This window comes from Ambystoma mexicanum, chromosome 8, assembly GCF_040938575.1.
Source record: "Ambystoma mexicanum isolate Mex_15411 chromosome 8, UKY_AmexF1_1, whole genome shotgun sequence".
Taxonomy (NCBI): Eukaryota; Metazoa; Chordata; class Amphibia; order Caudata; family Ambystomatidae; genus Ambystoma; species Ambystoma mexicanum.
Window position 1 is genome coordinate 110810417 of NC_090929.1, and position 19162 is coordinate 110829578.

Below are 19162 nucleotides of genomic sequence, written 5' to 3' on the forward strand. Positions count from 1 at the left end.
TATGGTCATGAGATGGTGAAGGCCCCCCCCCATCCCTTGGTGGAGATGGGTATGGTTGAAGGGTTTGCTCTTAGGTTGCCATGGGTGTGCCTACCCTTGCTTTGCCCCAGCCCTTGGTGCGGGGTCTCCCCAACCCCCGAGGAAGGCGCTTTAGGGCCTCCAGGGGTGCCAGTTAATTGGGTAAAGCTCCTCCCTGCTGCTATGGTGCACATCCCTGGGATTACTGTTTGGGGGTGGGTATTTTTTTTAGTCTTCCTCCCTGGCTTCTTCCTTCCATGTGTGCTTGCTGCAGTGTGTTCTGTATCCAGTGGTGTCTGTTATTCCTACTCGTTCCTATCTGATTCAGAGGTGAAAAGACAGGTTTTAAGTAGTTTTATTAATGTTTGATGATACTCCATATTGCGTTTTTCTTTTGGGAGGGTGTTCCAAGTTTTTGCTGCCAGATGGGAGAAAGATGACCCATCCCCCACAACTTCATTTTCTTGTGTAAGGTTTTGGTTCCAGGTGAAAGTCGTTGCTTGATTGGAGTGGCCTTGTCGGTTGGTAGATGCGCAATTTATTTTGTAAGAATTCTGCTCCTTGGCCATGGATTGCTCTGTGTGTTATGCACATTGTTTTGAACGTGATTTGATTTGTTGTTCGATCAGCAGCCAATGTAGCATTTTTAGCACTGGGGTGGTGTCCTCCCTTCGCAATAGTCTGGAGGAGAAGTCTGGCTGCTGCATTTTGTATACTTTGCAGTTAGAAGCAGCAGGTAGTCAGGGATAAGAGGAAGCAAACAGAATCAAAATCCATGGCACTCGGATTTTGATAATTAATTAAATGTGTGTTTAAATAGTGATATGCATATGTTTTATCACAGGGTCAGGAATGTTATATCACTAGCACCATCAGGCAAGGGATCACAAAAGCATTCAGTCCACAAAGCAGATTGAAATGGAAAACTCAGGGCAGACTAATTCACACATGGAAAAGTTGCATTTTTTCTAGTTTGCAGTTTTAAATGTAAAAATGTTTTTTGCAAAAAAACGGGTGAGAAACACTGAATTGGAATGCGGTTATGGGCAGAGTGATGGATGCACAGCACAGGGACAATATGAAAGTGAAAGGATGACATAGCTGGTGAATTGAGAGGGATTTGGAAGGTAGAATGTGGTTTGTTTTTAGGAAAATAGAGCAGTGAAAAAGAGGAAACCGGTTTTAAAAATGAAAGGTAAATTTTACTTAAACTAGATTTAATGGCTAAGAAAAGAGGAATGCCACCGTGAATATAAAAGTTACGCTGCAGTTTTAACCCTTCACGCAGTGTACCCCTTTTCCGTAGGGAAATTTAATTTAATCAAAATATTGCTAATGACATATGATCTACGCAAGACAGAAATGAAGAGAAAAGTGGCGTTAACGCTTGGAGATAAAGGACAAGATGCACAGAGCATTCTGACAGTTGGACAAGTTATCAGGATATGGATAGGGTGGCTTATAGAGTGGAACAAAGACAAAAATCAAGATGGGGTGGACTATGTGTGATGGGATGTGGATACTCCGTCCGCTCTTAAATTTGGGATTAGGCACAGTGAACCGGGTTCTGGACTTGAGGGCTCGGGTCACCGGACGGCGGACTCTCCTAGCAAAGGACAGCTGGGCATAGGTCTGGTCACAGTAAAGCGACACCTCGGCGGGATGGGACCGGTTAAGCAGGGCAAGCAGTTAGTGGGAAAAAAGGCGGTCTGGTTTCAGGAGGCTTCTCAAAAGAATACCACAGCTTTCCCTTTGGTTATTGGGATTTTTAGATCTGGGGTCTCTGGATTGAGGCCTTGCTGGGATGGTCAGCAATGCTTTGGCCTCGCAATGGAATCTGGAATCAGCTATGCTTTTGCCTTTTTCCGGGGATCTGGAATCTGGCAAGATGAATGTGTAAAATCAGGAACGCAGGCACAGGAAATTCAGGAAAGTGTGTGTGTGTAGAGTCCTGTCAGCCACGCTTCATATAAAGCATGTGTTACGCTCACCTGGCTCCCACAGGGGCGTCGATCTGAAATGGAAAGCTGCGGTCTCCACCAATGTGACGTGTAGTGCCGAGATGACGGACTGGACTGGCCCACCTAGCTTCGTTTGCTTGGCCCGTAGGAATATTCTTCTGCAAATGGAGAAAGGGAATTAACCACCCGTGGAGTGGAGCGTTAACCCCCCCACCCCCAACTCCCGCTGTTCTCCCCACTGATCACCTTTGATGTCCCCTCTTATAGTCTCACCTGATGGTTTGGAAAGATGAGCTCTCCATCCTGCATAGAGCGCAGGGGCGCGTAGATAACCAGTTGCTTCACTGGCTCGAAGGAATTGGTGAGTTCCAGAACAATATTGACTCAGAGATTCCCGGCAAGACGCCGTAAGTATGTAGTTCGTAAGAGTTCAAATGTCTGACTTTCACTCTTGTCCGATTCCTTGCAGGTTGCAGCTTGACCCTAGCGAAGAGTTCCTCGTGGCAACCGGTAATATTCAGGTAAGGATTTGTATTATCCAACACAGTTCGATAAAATAATGTCAATATGTAACCTGTTGCTTTCTCCCTTATTCAGGCGCTGAGAGAAAGTATGAAGTCTCGGGGAATAATACCTCCGGCGGTAAAATCAGGTAAGTCTATTGCGGTGAGGAGGTTTACCCTTGTTTGTCCCTTTGTTTCACCTTGCTGACCTTTTGTTTTCCCCTTAGGGGCCGGGATTCGGCGAAGATGCAGTGGAAGCTGCGCCGACCCGTGAAGAGGAATAGTACCCCCGGTGGTAAAATCAGGTAAGTCTATGGGGGGGTAATTAATATTACCTCTGTGCATTCCCTTGGCTCACCTTGCTGTTCTTGTCTCCCCCTTAGGTGCCGGAGTGCGGCGGGAACATGCAGGAGGATGCAGTGGAATGTGAAGATGCTGCGAAGGCCGGTGAGTTCAGCGCGGCGCTGCAGCAGACGAGGCGACGCGCATAAAATAACTTCTTTCGTCCACCTCAAAGGCGCGATGGATCGGGAATTCAGGTAAGGATCAAAGGTATTGCTCTTTTTCTAACCTTTTCTCCTTCCTTCTCCCTTTTTCCAGGAGTTCCAGACTCGAGGCAGGCGTGGCAGAAGACTGGATGCAGACTTGCAGGCACGGTGAGCGTTACGCTGCTGGATGCAGAATAACATGAAGCGTGTGCTGCTCTTCGGGAGTGGTTTAAATAGCCTCCAAAGTAGTCCCAGGTAAGTATTCCTCCCCAGCCCCACCCGAGTAAAAAATAGTCCCTAGGTAAAGTAGTCCCTTCCACGCCTCTTTTGGCTTGGAGCTCTTGCAGCATGGTCTGCATCAGGTAAGCTTGCAGCATGGTCTGCATCAGGTAAGTTTTAATCTATGAGCCTGGCGCCCATGGCGCCAGGGCTGACTCTCCATATGAGCCTGGCGCCAGACGCCAGGACTGCACCCAAATAGCCCCTAGCAGAGGTTGTTGGGCTTGCTTGGGATAACTTGATGCCTGCTTCTGGGGTTGCTGGACTTGGTCTGGGTCCCCGGGGGTAGGCATCATGGTAACATCATATGACTATGGTGGCGCAGGCTTAGCTGAGCACGCCGCTAAACAACTGGATTGGTCAGGGGTAATGGTTGACGCCTTGCTGTCAGCTGGTTGGGTTTCAAGGGCAGGATGTCAGATTTATGATACAAGTTTTACAATGTCTAGACCCCCCCACAGTTACTTTAGCTAAAATCCAGTTTTGCCATAAATGGCACATTTGTACAGTGGTAGCATTTTAACAAATTATATAAACAGGTTACATATTTTATGCAGCACATGCCAGTGCAACACTGCAGTCTGTAAGACATTGTTTCGCCTTTCTAATAATTTTTGGTCATTTTTATGGTGAAATATTCGGCCTAAAATTCTATAACTTTATACATTTGTGTGGATTATTATTAGGCATGTCAGCATTGAAATTCGCAGTGGCATCAGGTATACTTTCCGTGGAATACCCAATTCTCTGCCATTTCTATTCCCAATATGGCAGTGAAAGCTACAATGTCTTAAATTAAATTAACCCCCCCCCCGAAATTACATTAAGGCTGTTAATTTTATACATTGCTGCAAAGTCCGGTTACAAAGATAAAAGTCTGAAAAGTTCCTTAATAAAATAGCTCTTCAAACCAAATGGTCAGGATTGTCCTTCAAATATGGCCATGCCTTTCCAGGACAGCCCCCCCCCCCTCCCAAGTCCAGCGTTGTCCTGGAGTTTTTCTTTGAAGCTTCTTGTAGAAGTCATAGGGAGGTGTGACTTTCTTTTTCACTTCCTCGTGTCCCAGAATTTCTATTGTGAGAGGCCTCTGCCCAGCCGAAAGTCTGACGAGTATGTGAACTTTCGTTTCCCAAGGAGCTCACTTGGACAGACAATACATCCTGGGTGGAGTCCAGAAAATGTAAACTCGGAGCCCCCTCCGGAGACGAGGGGAGGGATACTGACATGGCCACTAACATCTCAGAATCTGAGATACACTGAGGTTTGGTCATGTCAGTTGTATAACTTTTCCCACTCCTTAATTCACGAATAACAGGCAGTATAAAGGGAAAGAACAAAAATCCCCAAAAGCCACAGACTCACTCAGAAACACTCACCTTGCGCCCACAACCTCTCCCGTAAAAGGGCAGACAAAACAAAAGGTATGGATTTACAATTTAAAATGGACGATTTTAGAAGATAGCAGAAAACAATTATTTTGTAGATAAAATTTTGTGATGCCTTGCAAAAACCCCTCTACTCGAGGGAAGTAAAAGCGGCACAGCAACAACTATCCTCTATGGTCGCTGAATAGGTCCTGGGCTCTTATTAATATGGTGAAATTAATTCAACCAAGTTCCTAATAGGGTGACAAACAGTTCGACCTAGAACAAAATGAAACCAACGTGAGGTTTAAAATTCCTTCCCTGTAAATATTAACACAGGTGATGTGATTCCAGTTAATCCAACAACTAATTAAAACACACTAGCACTAAAAAATGGTACACATTTGTACTTAAAAATCCAGCTCACTAGACATAAATAAATCATATTTCATAAACATGTAAACAGTCCCTCCAACATTAGCAGCATAGAAATAACACTTTCTTCGTTTAGTTTGTTAATGTTCCGCGACTTAATGGAGCCGACAGTCCAAATATACTTGCACTAGTAAGTTAAAGTTCATGTGTTCAAACACAACCCCCTTTCCAGTTCTCAGCCCTTAGAACTTGACGATCTAATTCACAAGCTAAATATCGGAGCTCAAAGGCTTAACTAGCCCACAGTCACTCCGACACTTAGCAGTAACTAATTGGCTAAGAGGGGAAAACCGTTTTATGATAGAACTCAATGGGTTTACTAGCCCACAATCACTTCAACGCTTGACAGTAGCAAATTGGCTAAAAGTCAAACCGTTATGTGATGGAGCTCAAAGGCTTTACCAGCCCACAGTCCCTCTGATGCAAAATAATAGCCAATTTGCATGAATAAATAAATAAACAGTTGTGCGACGGAGCTCAAAGGCTTTATTAGCCAACAGTCACTGTGGCGCAAAGCAATTTCCGGGTCAGACAATATTCACTAGTTGCGTTGCTCGGTCCCAAAAGTTTCACGAGTCAACAGCCTTTCTGACAGCCATGTACTCCGACAACAAAATTTGTTCTACTTGCGAAGCAGGCTCAGAAACAATGGACGTGCTGTTGGTTTACTGAGTCACTGGTCCAAAACAACCAAGTTAACCAATTGGGGCTTGTGCATTAAAACACATCAGGCTGACACTTACACAGTCGGGGATGGTGAGAAAGAAAAGAGCGCTTAGCTATATTGATCCCTGAAGATTAATCACAAGTTCAAGAAGCGGGCCCGGAGAGGAGGGATGGAGTTGCACACACAGCGGGAGGTTTTTCTTACCCGGCAATCCTTCGCTCAGAAGCGAAGGTACAGGAGGGGTTTAATTCAGCTTTTCCAGCTAGCTGTTAGGCCGTACTCGAGAACTCCACTTCCGCCGAACACTCTGCCAAACGCTCCACTAATGGCTGCTGTTTTTAAGAGTTTTTGCTCCTCCTCTCCCAATAAACAGTGTTAACAGACTGCAAATCATTTCCCAAAGACGCAAAGTCAGTAGAGATGAGACGGTGCTCATACACCAAACACTCTGCCAAATACATATTATATATATATATCTGAGGCTTGTGGAATCTGCTTAGATCACATGCTGTGCATAGGCCGACATCTAGTAGAAGCTGCAGAGTATTACAGTTTGTTTTTCGATACTCGAAAAAGGGGCGTCGAACTAGGGCGTGCCAGTAATACTATCCCTAGTGTGACGTCCACTGTACCCATGATCCCTCACACGTGTAGGACCCTCAGATTGTTTTTTTCCCGCCATACTTGTCGGAAGCATATCGCGGAGTTCCTTGGCTTTAGCCATTCATCAATTATTATTACAAAGTGTCCCCGTTTCTCCCACCCTACGCCGAAGATCGAGGTCGGTGAATCAAGATTGAGGAAATCAGCTGTCGAGACTACACGACGGACTTTGGGCCTCGGAAGGCCTCTGGCCTCAGCCCTGTGCAAGTAGGGAGAGTGGGGGGTGGTCACATACACACTCGTTGCCTACATATACCCGCCCGCTGTCAAATAGTAACATATGGAGAGTACTCCCTTTAAATTCTGCCCTTAGTGTAACAGGAAGTTTCCCTGGGTAGATAAACACAATACATGTAACTTGCGTCTCCCACAAGACCATCCCGAGGCTACCTGCAGAACTTGTAAACTCTTCAAGCCCAAAACACTCAAAGACCGCTCGACGAAGCCCTGGGCCCGCTACGCCAGGCAGCTAGAGGCCATGGACGCCGTGGCATCCTTCAGCGATGGCAGCAATGCCGCCTTATCGGAAGGAGAGGGCACAGGGGTGACTTCTGACACCCACGCGCAAGCCCCCGACCTCGGACGACTGACAGGCGGTTCAGTTATGGGGACAACACCCAGCGGCAAAAGCGCCACACACACCACTTCCACCAAGCACATTAGCCCCAGCTGAGATTCGACACGCGTGTCGAGCGATCGGCAGCAGAAGGCATCGAGAGAACAGTCAACTGATTCTGTGTCCTCTGGGCATTCTCGATCACGTTCGCCTCACGACAAACAACAACTGTCCACTGTTGGAAAAGGTGCCACTTTACCAAAAGTCATTGAGGCCCGGTCGTCAGAAGACTAATCCGACCTCTTCCCCCAAGTAGCACGTTCGAAGTCTACTTCCGAGATTCAACGCCCATCTTCCAAGACTTCCGAATCTCGTACCTCCTCCGAGCCTAGACACGCTGTGTCGAAAGCCACCTCCGAATCTCAACACCAGGCGTCGAAACACTCAGAAAACCCTAAAGGTTCAGGAAAACATTCCTCTAGTCATGGGAAAGGGGAAAAACAACATAAAAAAACATCAGAACACCAGGTTCAAAAGGAAAAACAAAAAGACCCTAAATCTTTAGGAAAATACAAGGTCCCTGACCCTGTCGCCAAGGGAAAGATTGTTCCTCCCACTGCTCTGGATATGGGCATGGAGGGAGAGGATGAGGATCCTGTAGTCTTTCCTAGTTCAGAAAATTGGAGTTCTGACAACATTGATAGGGTAATGAGAAGAATGTCATTTATGGCAGACTTCTATGAGAAAGACCCTAATTATTTCCAGAGCTATACCAGCACTCCAGCTACCTCTGCCCCTTCGGGGTCCAAGTCCTCTCAACCCCCTACTAAAAGGCTCTGCTCTGAGGCTCCAGCGCAGGGTTCATTTTCAGACCCTTTGCTAATCGAACCTTACCATCGAGTCCTATGGTGAAGAAACAGAAACACACATGCTGGAAGACCAGACAGGGGTTTCTTACTACAGGGACGATGAGGACCAGGAAGAGGCGGAGGAAGATGAGGCTGAAGCCTACAATCTCGACTCTCCTATTCCGAAAGACCCACTGGTAAACGACTCACTGATTGATAATCAGCCACTCCTCAATGAGGTACTGGCGAAAGCAGCAGCTCATTTCCAAATAGACACACAAGGTGCCCAAGAGGATAAAGATTTTGCAGAGGAAATCTTAGGTGACAGAAGAGCCATTTCCCAGGCTATCCCCATATTAAGATCCATCCAGCGCAGAATCGATCCATCGCTGGTAACACCTAATCTTACTCGTGCTGTTAATCCACAAGTTGAAATATTATTCCGCGCCGCACCCTCTGACCCCATGTACATTAGGGGGCAACTAAAACCCGACTCCCTCGTAGTAACAACTACCAGAAAGAGGGCAGGTACACCACTCGCTTCTTCCGAAGCACCTCCCGACAAAGAGAGCAAAAGAATTTACGCTCTGGGTTGGAAAGTTGCCTCCACGTCAGCTTACCAGGCACGCATTGCTAACAGTACCACTCTGTTACCAAGTTATAACTGCCATCAATGGGAACAAGTAGCTGCTCTAGTAGCCTCTGCACCTGAACCACTTAAGGGACAGTTAGCCCAAATTGCAGCAGACGGTAGGTCCGTGTCTGGATGCATCCTTAAGACCAACTTTGATGTGGCAGACAATGCTGGAAGGTTGATAGCCGAAGGCACAGTAATAAAGCGCCATGCTTGGCTAAAACAGTCCAGCTTCAAGCCTGAGGCCCAAGCCACACTCAGACATGCCGGTAGAGCCGAATGTTCTATTTGGGAAAGCAGTGGAAGAGGCACTAAAGACGGCTAAGGACGAATACGAGACCTTAAAATCTCTCGGCCAACTGACAAATAAGCCCTCAGGTCAAAGGGGAAATAATAATTTTCGTCGCTTTCGCGGCCAAAGCTCCCAGATGGGTTCCAACTACTATCAAAATCAAGGAACCTCATGGGGCAACAATCAGTCCCAGGCTACTCAGGGTTTCACCAGAGGTTGAGGCAGGGGCCGCACTAGGGGTAGAGGAAGCCCCGGTAGAGGTGGGACGCCACCCAATAAACAGTGACGTTCCGCTCTGGGTCCCTTCCCATGCATCCCCAGTAGGGGGGCGCATTTCCACCTTCACCCACGCATGGGAAGGGATCACTTCCGACAGATGGGTGCTGTCAACAGTGTCCGCAGGATACTGTATAGAGCTACTAGAACGACCCTGCAACCATCCTCCAAGACAGAAAGTACACTCCTTAGAGCACCAGAAAATCCTCCTCGAGGAGATCGCCATTCTACTTGCAAAGGACGCAATAGAACTCGTCGCGGGCAACCAAGTAAACAAGGGTATTTATTCAACCTACTTCCTTGTGCCAAAAAAACATCTAACGATGCGCCCAGTATTAGACTTGCGCCCTGCAAACAAGTATGTCAAGCCACAAAAATTCTGCATGACTACACTCCAAGAGGTAATCCCCTACTAAAAAAAGGGGGATTACATGGCAACATTGGATATGAAAGATGCCTATTTTTATATTTCAATGTTCCCAGCGCACAGAAGATTCTTGCGTTTCAAGATAGACAGCCAGCACTATCAGTTCAAAGTGCTGCCCTTCGGAATAGCCTTGGCTGCAAGGGTATTCACCAAGGTACTGGCTGTGGTGTTGGCGCACCTACGCAGGGAGGCAATCCTGGTGTATCCTTACCTGGACGACTGGCTCATCACAGGGGAACCCCTGTAATTTGCAGATTAAACATTCAAAGAACAATCACCGCCTCTTCCAATTGGGCTTCTCAATCAACGAGAAAAAAAAAAAATCAAGCCTGGTGCCAAGCACCTCAAAACAGTTCCTAGGAGCTGTCCTAAACATCCAAGAGGTGTTGGCCTTTCCATCAGAGGAAAGAATTCGAAATCTGTTGTGCCAAATTCCTCAATATCAGTCCTGTCACCAAATAAGGGTACGCAAGCGATGTGTTTGCTAGGCATGATGGCATCTTGCATTTACCTGGTACCCCACACGCGCCTGCGCATGCGACCCATGCAGAAATGGTTGGCGAAACAGTGGTCTCAGGCAAGTGGTCAGTGGGACGATCTAGTGGTCGTTTCGCCAACACGAGTACAGAGCCTTCGCTGGTGGACAAGAGAGAATCTTACAATGGGGAAACCCTTTTACGATCCAGAGATACAAGCCGTCGTCACAACAGACGCCTCCCTGGCAGGGTGGGGAGCTCACTACCTTCACCACACAGCTCAGGGTCTCTGGTCTCACACAGTGGCTCAGGACCACATCAATCTGCTAGAACTTCTGGCAGTCTTAAGAGCGCTCCGGGCATTTGAACCTCTCCTATCCAACCTGTCAGTGCATATCCGAACAGACAGCACAACGGCGATGTTTTACTTAAACAAACAAGGGGGCACTTGTTCGCCAAATCTGTCCAAGCTTGCCCAGAACATTTGGAAATGGGCACTCAGATGGAAGATTTTCCTGTCATCCCAACATGTTCCAGGGGATCTCAATTCACTAGCGGATGCTCTGAGCAGAGAGCCCCTCCCAGAGGAACATGAGTGGCGACAAAAACGAAGAAGTTGTAGAAGATCTCTTCTCTCAGTGGGGTTTCCCCACTATAGACCTATTTGCCACAGGCGAAAACAGGCAATGCCCAGACTTCGCATCCAGGTTCCCCCAGCCAGGCTCCAAGGGGAACGCCCTATGGATGAATTGGTCAGGGATGTTTGCCTACGCTTTTCCACCAACCCCTCTGATGAGGAAGGTGGTCAACAAGATACACAGGGAATCGATGACGCTCATCCTAGTTGCTCCTATGTGGGCGAGACAACCATGGTTTCCCCACATAGGCAAACTGGCGGTGTGCGACCCCATCAGACTCCCGTGCTGGTACAACCTTCTCTCCCAGCATGAAGGACAAACAGTGCATCCTCAACCCAACTCGATGAACTTGGCAGCATGGCTCCTGAAGTCAGAGCTCGCCCATCTCAATTTACCCCAGAGATGTATGGCTATTTTAGAAGAGTCAAAAAAACCTAACACAAGGCACTGTTACTTTGATAAGTGGAAAAGATTTGTTATTTAGTGCTAGAATAAACAAATCAACCAATTGATTGTACTCCTTCCAATATTGTCACCTATATGCTCCACCTACTGGATGCCGGGTTAGTATTTAATTCTCTCAAGGTACACCTGGCAGCACTGTCAGCCTACACCACCTCCCATAACAAGGTGTCATGGTGGAAAGTGCCAGTTGTCAAAGCATTTATGGAAGGGGTAAAGAGACTCCACCCTCCAATTTCTAACCCACCACCAGGTTGGGACCTTAATGTGGTGCTTGCTAAACTCATGGGACCTCCCTTTGAACCCATGCATAAAGCTAGTCTCAAACACCTGCCTTCTTAGTAGCCATTACATCCATAAGAAGGGTCAGTGAAATTGAAGCTCCGTCAGTGCAGGATCCTTTCATTACTGTTCATAAGGATAAACTGGTTTTACGCACTCACCCTAGGTTTTCACCTAAGTTCATTTCAAAATTCCATCTTAACCAGTCCATTGAGCTACCGGCCTTCTTCCAAGAACCCAAAAGCTCTGCTGAGGTGAAACTCCACACACTAGATGTGAGGAGACCGGTCCTCTACTACGTAGACAAGACCAGACCGGTAAGAAAGACAGACAACTGTTCGTCTCCGTAGCTCTAGGCAGAAGGAGATTGCGTCTCTAAAGGTGCCATCTCTAAATGGATAGTCAGATGTATCCAACTGTGCTATTCCCTTTCAGATAAAACACTGCCTTTTACGCTAAGGGCCCACTCCATAAGAGGTAATGGGGCCACTCTGGCTTTCATTGCAAATGTACCCCTTGACACCATTTGTAAATGCTCTATTCACACCTCTACTCAGCACTACTGCATTGACACTCATTCCAAGACAGATACTCAAGTGGGACAAGTGGTTCTAAGAGATTTGTTCGCTCATGACCCTTCTCACATCCCACCTCCTCCTTCTAACACTGCTCGCTAATCTATGCATAGCATGTGATCTAAGCAGATTCCACAAGCCTCAGAAGGGATACATTACTCATCGTAATCGTATTTCTGATGCTTGTATCTGCTTAAATTAACATGCGCCCGCCCTTCCTCCCCTCTGAGAGAAGGGGCATGGATGCTTGTAGTCTTATCTTCCTATCTTATCTGCTTGGATACTCTGTACTCACGCTAATCCTCATGCTACCTCATGTCAGAAAAACTACAATCTGAGGGTCCTACACGCGTGAGGGTTCATGGGTACAGTGGACGTCACACTAGGGATAGTATTACTGGCATGCCCTAGTTCGACACCCCTATTTGAGTTTCGAAAAACAAACCGTAATACTCTGCAGCTTCCACTAGATGTCGGCCTATGCACAGCAGGTGAATCTAAGCAGATACAAGCATCAGAAATACGATTACGGTGAGTAATGCATCATATATATGCTATATTACTCACCGTAATCGTATTTCTGGTGCTTGGATTCATCTGCTCAGCATAGTTTGACATCTAGTGGTAGTCGCAGAGTATTATAAGATTTATTTTCGAAACTCGAAAACAGACGTTGACAGGGCGCATTAGTAATACTTTCCGTAGTGTGACGTGTACTATACCCATGGACCTTCAAGCGTCGAAGTCCTGTTTCTGACATGAGGTTGCATCAAGTGGAGCATGAGTAAAGATGCGATAAAGCACAAATTGTGATAACCCAGAACACATCTATGCGCCTTCTACTCCAGAAGGGGAGGAAGGGTGGGCGCATGTGAATCTAAGCAGATACAAGATACAAGCAGATATGAGGCCAGAAATACAATTACCGTAAGTAATGTATCCCTTCTGGAGCTTGTGGAACTGCTTAGATCACATGCTCTACATAGATGAGCGAGCAGTATCTGGAGATGGAGGTGGGGCGTGAGAAGGTACAGCAGCAAAGGGATGTTTTAGGACCGCTTGGCCCGCCTGTGAATCTGCTTTAGAGAGAGTGTCAATGCAATAATGCTGTATGAACGTATTGATGGGACTCCATGTAGCAGTTATCAAATGGCGTCTAGGTGGACGTTTGCAATGAAAGCTAAGGTAGCTCCTGTACCTCGGGTAGAGTGAGCCCTGGGGGTGAAAGGTAATACTTTCTTGGATAGAGAAAAGCAGAGTTGTATGCACTGGACTATACATCTGGAGATGGCGTTCTTGGATATGTGATCGCCTTCTCTTCCAGGTGCTATGGAAACAAAGAGTTGGTCTGTTTTCCTTAGAGGTTTAGTTTTGTTCACATCGTACAAGACCGCCCTCCGTACATCAAGTGTATGGAGGCTTCGTTCCGCTGAGTTAGATACATTTTGAAAGAAGGTAGGGAGTTCTCTATGGATTGATTAACATGGCACTTTGAAATGAACTTCGGCGAGAAATTGGCCAAATTGTATGACTTCAGGAGCCAAGCTGCCAAGTTCATAGATTGAGGGCGCGGGTGGAGAGATGCTCCCTTGTTTCGTGTTAGCATGTTGTACAGGCACGGGAGCTTGATTGGGTCGCACATCACCAGTTTGAGTAGACATGGAAAACAAGGTTGTCCTGCCCACATGCGAGCAACCAGGATTAGAGTTACTTGTTCCTGCACTATTTTGCTCAGGAGTGGTGTCGGGGGGGCGGAGCATTTTTCTTCTGTTAACATTTTCCTCTGAATTGGCAGGCGGTAGGGTGGTTTTTGTCACAACTCGATACAATACCCGTCTGCCACGGTGGACAACACTCACTTGTGCAACGTTATCCCCTCCCATCGTGGGTGAAGTATGAAATTTGGCCTCCTAGTGGAGTGGCATGGGAGGGGACCTGAAGTGGTGGATCATTGTTTGGGAGGTGCGGAGCCTCTCCCAGGTGAGGTTCGGCCCCTTCCTCTGCCCCTTATATTTCCTATTTGAAAATTGAAAGAAGAACTTTGACCTTGCAATTGGCCCCAAGATGAGGACTGTCAGCCCATAATATAGCCCGAAGAACGTTGAGCACCTTGACCCTGAAACCTTCTAGAGCTTGGGGAACCCTGTTGAACATAGGGCTTGTTTGTTAGCTGGCCAAGGGATTTGAGTGTGTCGTATTCCACCGCAGCACTCTTAAGGGCGTCTTTGGCGGCCTTCCCGAATAATACATTAGGCTCCAGCGGCATGTTTAGGAGGGTGGACTGAGTTACTAACTTAAACCCTGATAGTCTGAGCCATGTGTTGCGCTTGATGAGCATGCCCTCTGCTATGATGCGTCCTGCATTATCTGCTGCATCAAGGTTATTTCTCAAGATGTAGTTTGATATCTGCTTGCCTCCTGTAATAGTCTTTAACAATTGAGCCTTTAGGGGTTCTGCAACGGCTTCCATTTGGCATTCCAGGTCATCCCATTTGTGGCAGCCTTAACTAGCTAGAAGCAATTCTGGTTTGGTATGCCACAGAGGAGGCGACCTTTCTCCCGAAAGTATATATCTTTTTGCTTTCCTTGTCAGGCGGGGCCTCTGCCAACGCCAGGGGAGGGTCTGCCCTCTTTCTGGTAGTGGTGACCACTAACAAATCAGGTTTAAGTTGACCCTTAATATGCAGGGGGTCACTGGGCACCGGTCTGAATAGTTTTTCTATTCTGGGGTGGACTACCCCTGTGAAACCCCAGTAGGGATGGCTGGATGAGTCTTTGTAGAGACAGCAGGAGCAGAATAAACTGGGTGGCAGACCTCTTGTCCCCAGGATGTCTTACACAAAGTCTTTGTCGACCTGTGCTTCCTGAGCGTCGATGTTAAAGTGTTGTGCAGCCTTTAGTAGCAGTTCATTGTACTGTAGTTGGTTATCAACGGGAGAGTCTGCTACCGACTGGTCCTGGTGGTCTGGCGACTGGATTACATAAATGCCGTCATCATCATGTAAACATTCTTTGTAAACATCTACATTCTACATTGTAATGCTATTCGCTTCACTGTAACCCTGAGCGTCTTCCTTGTAACCGCGCCTCAATGTCTCTGGGCTGCTAGTGCGCTTTCCAAATATAAAAATAAATCATAGTCATATAATTGGTCTTGACTATAAAGGTCCCCTTGAGACCTCGTGTCTTGTGACCCTGAGGGATCGTCATAGTACATATCTTGAGAGGGGACTTGGTAGGTCGGGGCCATGGTTCCTAGAGCAGAGGTGCTAGGCTGTGGCTCAGGACATGCTTTTTTGCCCTGGGGCTGTTGTGTTGGGGCCCCTGGCTGTGAGGCATCACTAAGGGACGTTAGTTGGTCTGGGTGCCTGTCCATAAAGTCCACAAAACTTGACATCATTAAATTGTTCAGGAGTATATATCAAATGAAGGTGGGAAGCCTGACGTGATAGGGGTGTCTTGGGAGGGAGTCTGGTCTTTGTGGCACATAACGCCCGAGAGAGAGTCTACAAGGGGGTGGAGGGGTCTGTGTGCTTTCTGAGGACAAATACGTCGAAATTTGTGACTTTTTCAGTGACCTTGCTTTAAGCAGAGAAGCACCAACGTGTTTTTTGATTAACTCCTGCATTTTCATAGGGGACGCCGAAACGCCTTTCACCACCTGTTCTTTGGCACACTAAAGGAGGACCTTTTTGACTGCAGTGTCCGAACCGCCCTTCAGGACCAGTTTCGGAGGCCTGTCATGAGGCAAAAGCGTACGCGATGGCCCAGAGGACAGTGAAGAGGGTACCGTCGAAAGTCGGCTGTGGGGTTAGTTTTTAGTGTTCTCAGGCTATTGTGTTCTCTGGCCGGGTGTCCGACAAACCCTGCTCGCCTTTAGCATCACTCATGATCCCTATACTGCCCTCACTGGAGTCTTCCGTCACGTCGATGAAGGCCTCAGCCAGCATGGCGTGAGCAGACCAGCATTTGGTGCGCCGATCCTTTAGGGTTTTCGGTCAAAAACATTTACAAGATTTGCAAACTGTTTTGCGGTGATCCCTCGGGAGACAGTAATTGCACACTCGGTGCATGTCCTAGCACAGGAATTTTCGGTCGCTGGTAGGGCAAAATTTAAAGAGTTTTACCCATTATTTTTTACAAGGGCAGATTGGTGAGAAAAAGGCAAAGGGGTGACAAAATAGGCATTCTCTAAAGAGGTCAGTATGAAGAACCTGCCCTCTCTCTCTAGGGAGGCTGTAAGGGCCGTAGTCTGAGGCCTGCGTAGGCTGCGTCTGGTCATCGATCAGTCAAGTCGTCGACGATGAGGTTGTTTGTTGAAAGTGGTCAAGCAGGTTGTTGGGCGGGTGGCAATGTGAACAATAGAAAGAGAGTCCAACAAGTAAACTTTAAACTCATTAAACGCATCAGCCTGGAAGAGAACTCCGCATTTGTGACCGACTTCGATGGCGGAAAAAAATAATCTGAGGGTCATTGACGCGTTACGAACCATGGGTACAGTACACGTCACACTAGGGATAGTATTACTAACACGCCCTTTCAATGTCCGTTTAAGATTCGAAAACAAATCTTGTAATTCTCTGCGACTACCACTAGATGTAGGACTATGCAGAGCATGTGATCTAAGCAGATCCACAAGCTCCAGAAATATATATATCTCAAGAAAATAAATACAGGAACGTTAAGGTGAGAACACTTAATGCAACAAAACCCCTGAAATTCAGCTAAAGCCACCTTAACTTTGCACCCCATGTTGTGCAGCCTATGACCACAATGATGACATCACTAATTACATTACAACAGTAACTGGCATTCAGTGTGCATGGCCAAATATATTTTAACACATGAACAGGTACCACTCATGGCCTTCAGTTATGGACACAACTTTCACTCATGTGCACTGAATATTTTTAAACATTGAACAGGCTACCAACCATAGATTTTGGCCTGTACCAGTGGATACCGCTTTCAACCGTGTCCACTGTATATTATATACACTGATCAGGCACTAGCCATGGACTTTAGCACAATACTGGCCTGTGGCCACAATCTTTGGCTGTGCCCACTATATATTCTAACATATAATTGGGCCACTAGCCATGGCCTTTGACCTTGAGCAGTTTGTACATCTTTTGGCCTTGTCCATTGTATATTTTAAAATAATAAAATGCAATAAGCGATGGCCTTCAGCCGTGCCCACTGTATATAATATACACTAACCAGCCACTACCCATGGTCTTCAACACAATACTAGCCAGTGGCCACGGCCTTTGGCTGGGCCGACTGTATATTCTAACATATTAATGGGCACTAGCTATGGCCTTTAGCCACAGCCAGACTACAGCTTTCAACATTGCGCACTGTATATTTTAAAACAGGGACGGGCTTTAAAACAGTGATGGGCTACTAGGCATGGCTTTTAACCATGCACATTGGTATTTAACACTAACCGACCACTAGCTATGGCATTTGGTGCTGGCCAATGACCCCAGCCTTTGTCATGGCCAAGTTCATGGCCTAAATTGTTATTAAGGTAATCAAAGTTTTCATGAGCTAACTTATGAATGATGTTATGTGTCTAATTCCATTATTGATGTAATCAATTATATACAATGTAATTGGTGTCACCAGTGATGGCATCAGTAATGTGATCTGCAATGTCATCATTTTGGTTATAGGCTGCGCAACAGGCGCAAAGCTAAGGTGGCTTTATCTGAATTTCAGGGGTTTTTGGTGCGTTAGGTTCTCACCTTAACGTCCCTGCAACTAAAGTTTTTCTTTGAATTTCAAGGGTTTTGTTATTCCAAAGAATTTTAGAACGCTTCAAGTCTTCGGCCATGGTCAGTGGACATGGCCTTTGGCTGTGCCCACTGTCCATTTTAAAATGCTACCAGAGAACTAGCTGATGGGCAGGGCCGACCACTACCAAACCAACTACAACTGGCCTGTGGGCGTGGCCACACTATTAAACACTTGTAACCCATCGCCCAAAGGTGCTCAATCACAAACTGACTTTGTCCTGTTTTGACAGTAATATGATTATTTATATAGCGCCTACACACAATGTGTTTCAAAGCGCTTCAAGGCAAGGGAGGGAACAAGGGAAAACACAATCACATTCTTCCAGGCCATGAACAGTAAGGATATGAAATTAACTATAGTACTAGGCCTGACGACATTTCAGAGAGTGCTGGGGGTTTGGAGAGACAAGTAAGGGGAGGGGGAGGAGACAGACGCAGTTGCTGTCATACTAGGTCCAGTATGAGCGTCGATGTTAAAGTGTTGTGCAGCCTTTAGTAGCAGTTCATTGTACTGTAGTTGGTTATCAACGGGAGAGTCTGCTACCGACTGGTCCTGGTGGTCTGGCGACTGGATTACATAAATGCCGTCATCATCATGTAAACATTCTTTGTAAACATCTACATTCTACATTGTAATGCTATTCGCTTCACTGTAACCCTGAGCGTCTTCCTTGTAACCGCGCCTCAATATCTCTGGGCTGCTAGTGCGCTTTCCAAATATAAAAATAAATCATAGTCATATAATTGGTCTTGACTATAAAGGTCCCCTTGAGACCTCGTGTCTTGTGACCCTGAGGGATCGTCATAGTACATATCTTGAGAGGGGACTTGGTAGGTCGGGGCCATGGTTCCTAGAGCAGAGGTGCTAGGCTGTGGCTCAGGACATGCTTTTTTGCCCTGGGGCTGTTGTGTTGGGGCCCCTGGCTGTGAGGCATCACTAAGGGACGTTAGTTGGTCTGGGTGCCTGTCCATAAAGTCCACAAAACTTGACATCATTAAATTGTTCAGGAGTATATATCAAATGAAGGTGGGAAGCCTGACGTGATAGGGGTGTCTTGGGAGGGAGTCTGGTCTTTGTGGCACATAACGCCCGAGAGAGAGTCTACAAGGGGGTGGAGGGGTCTGTGTGCTTTCTGAGGACAAATACGTCGAAATTTGTGACTTTTTCAGTGACCTTGCTTTAAGCAGAGAAGCACCAACGTGTTTTTTGATTAACTCCTGCATTTTCATAGGGGACGCCGAAACGCCTTTCACCACCTGTTCTTTGGCACACTAAAGGAGGACCTTTTTGACTGCAGTGTCCGAACCGCCCTTCAGGAACAGTTTCGGAGGCCTGTCATGAGGCAAAAGCGTACGCGATGGCCCAGAGGACAGTGAAGAGGGTACCGTCGAAAGTCGGCTGTGGGGTTAGTTTTTAGTGTTCTCAGGCTATTGTGTTCTCTGGCCGGGTGTCCGACAAACCCTGCTCGCCTTTAGCATCACTCATGATCCCTATACTGCCCTCACTGGAGTCTTCC

General features: G+C 46.9%; 1 protein-coding gene across 2 annotated transcripts in view; it reads right to left on the reverse strand.

Moving 5' to 3' along the window:
• RABEPK (Rab9 effector protein with kelch motifs) overlaps positions 1-19162 on the reverse strand; it is a 359596-nt gene that overhangs the window by 266912 nt on the left and 73522 nt on the right. The gene's annotated exons all lie outside the window — the stretch shown is intronic.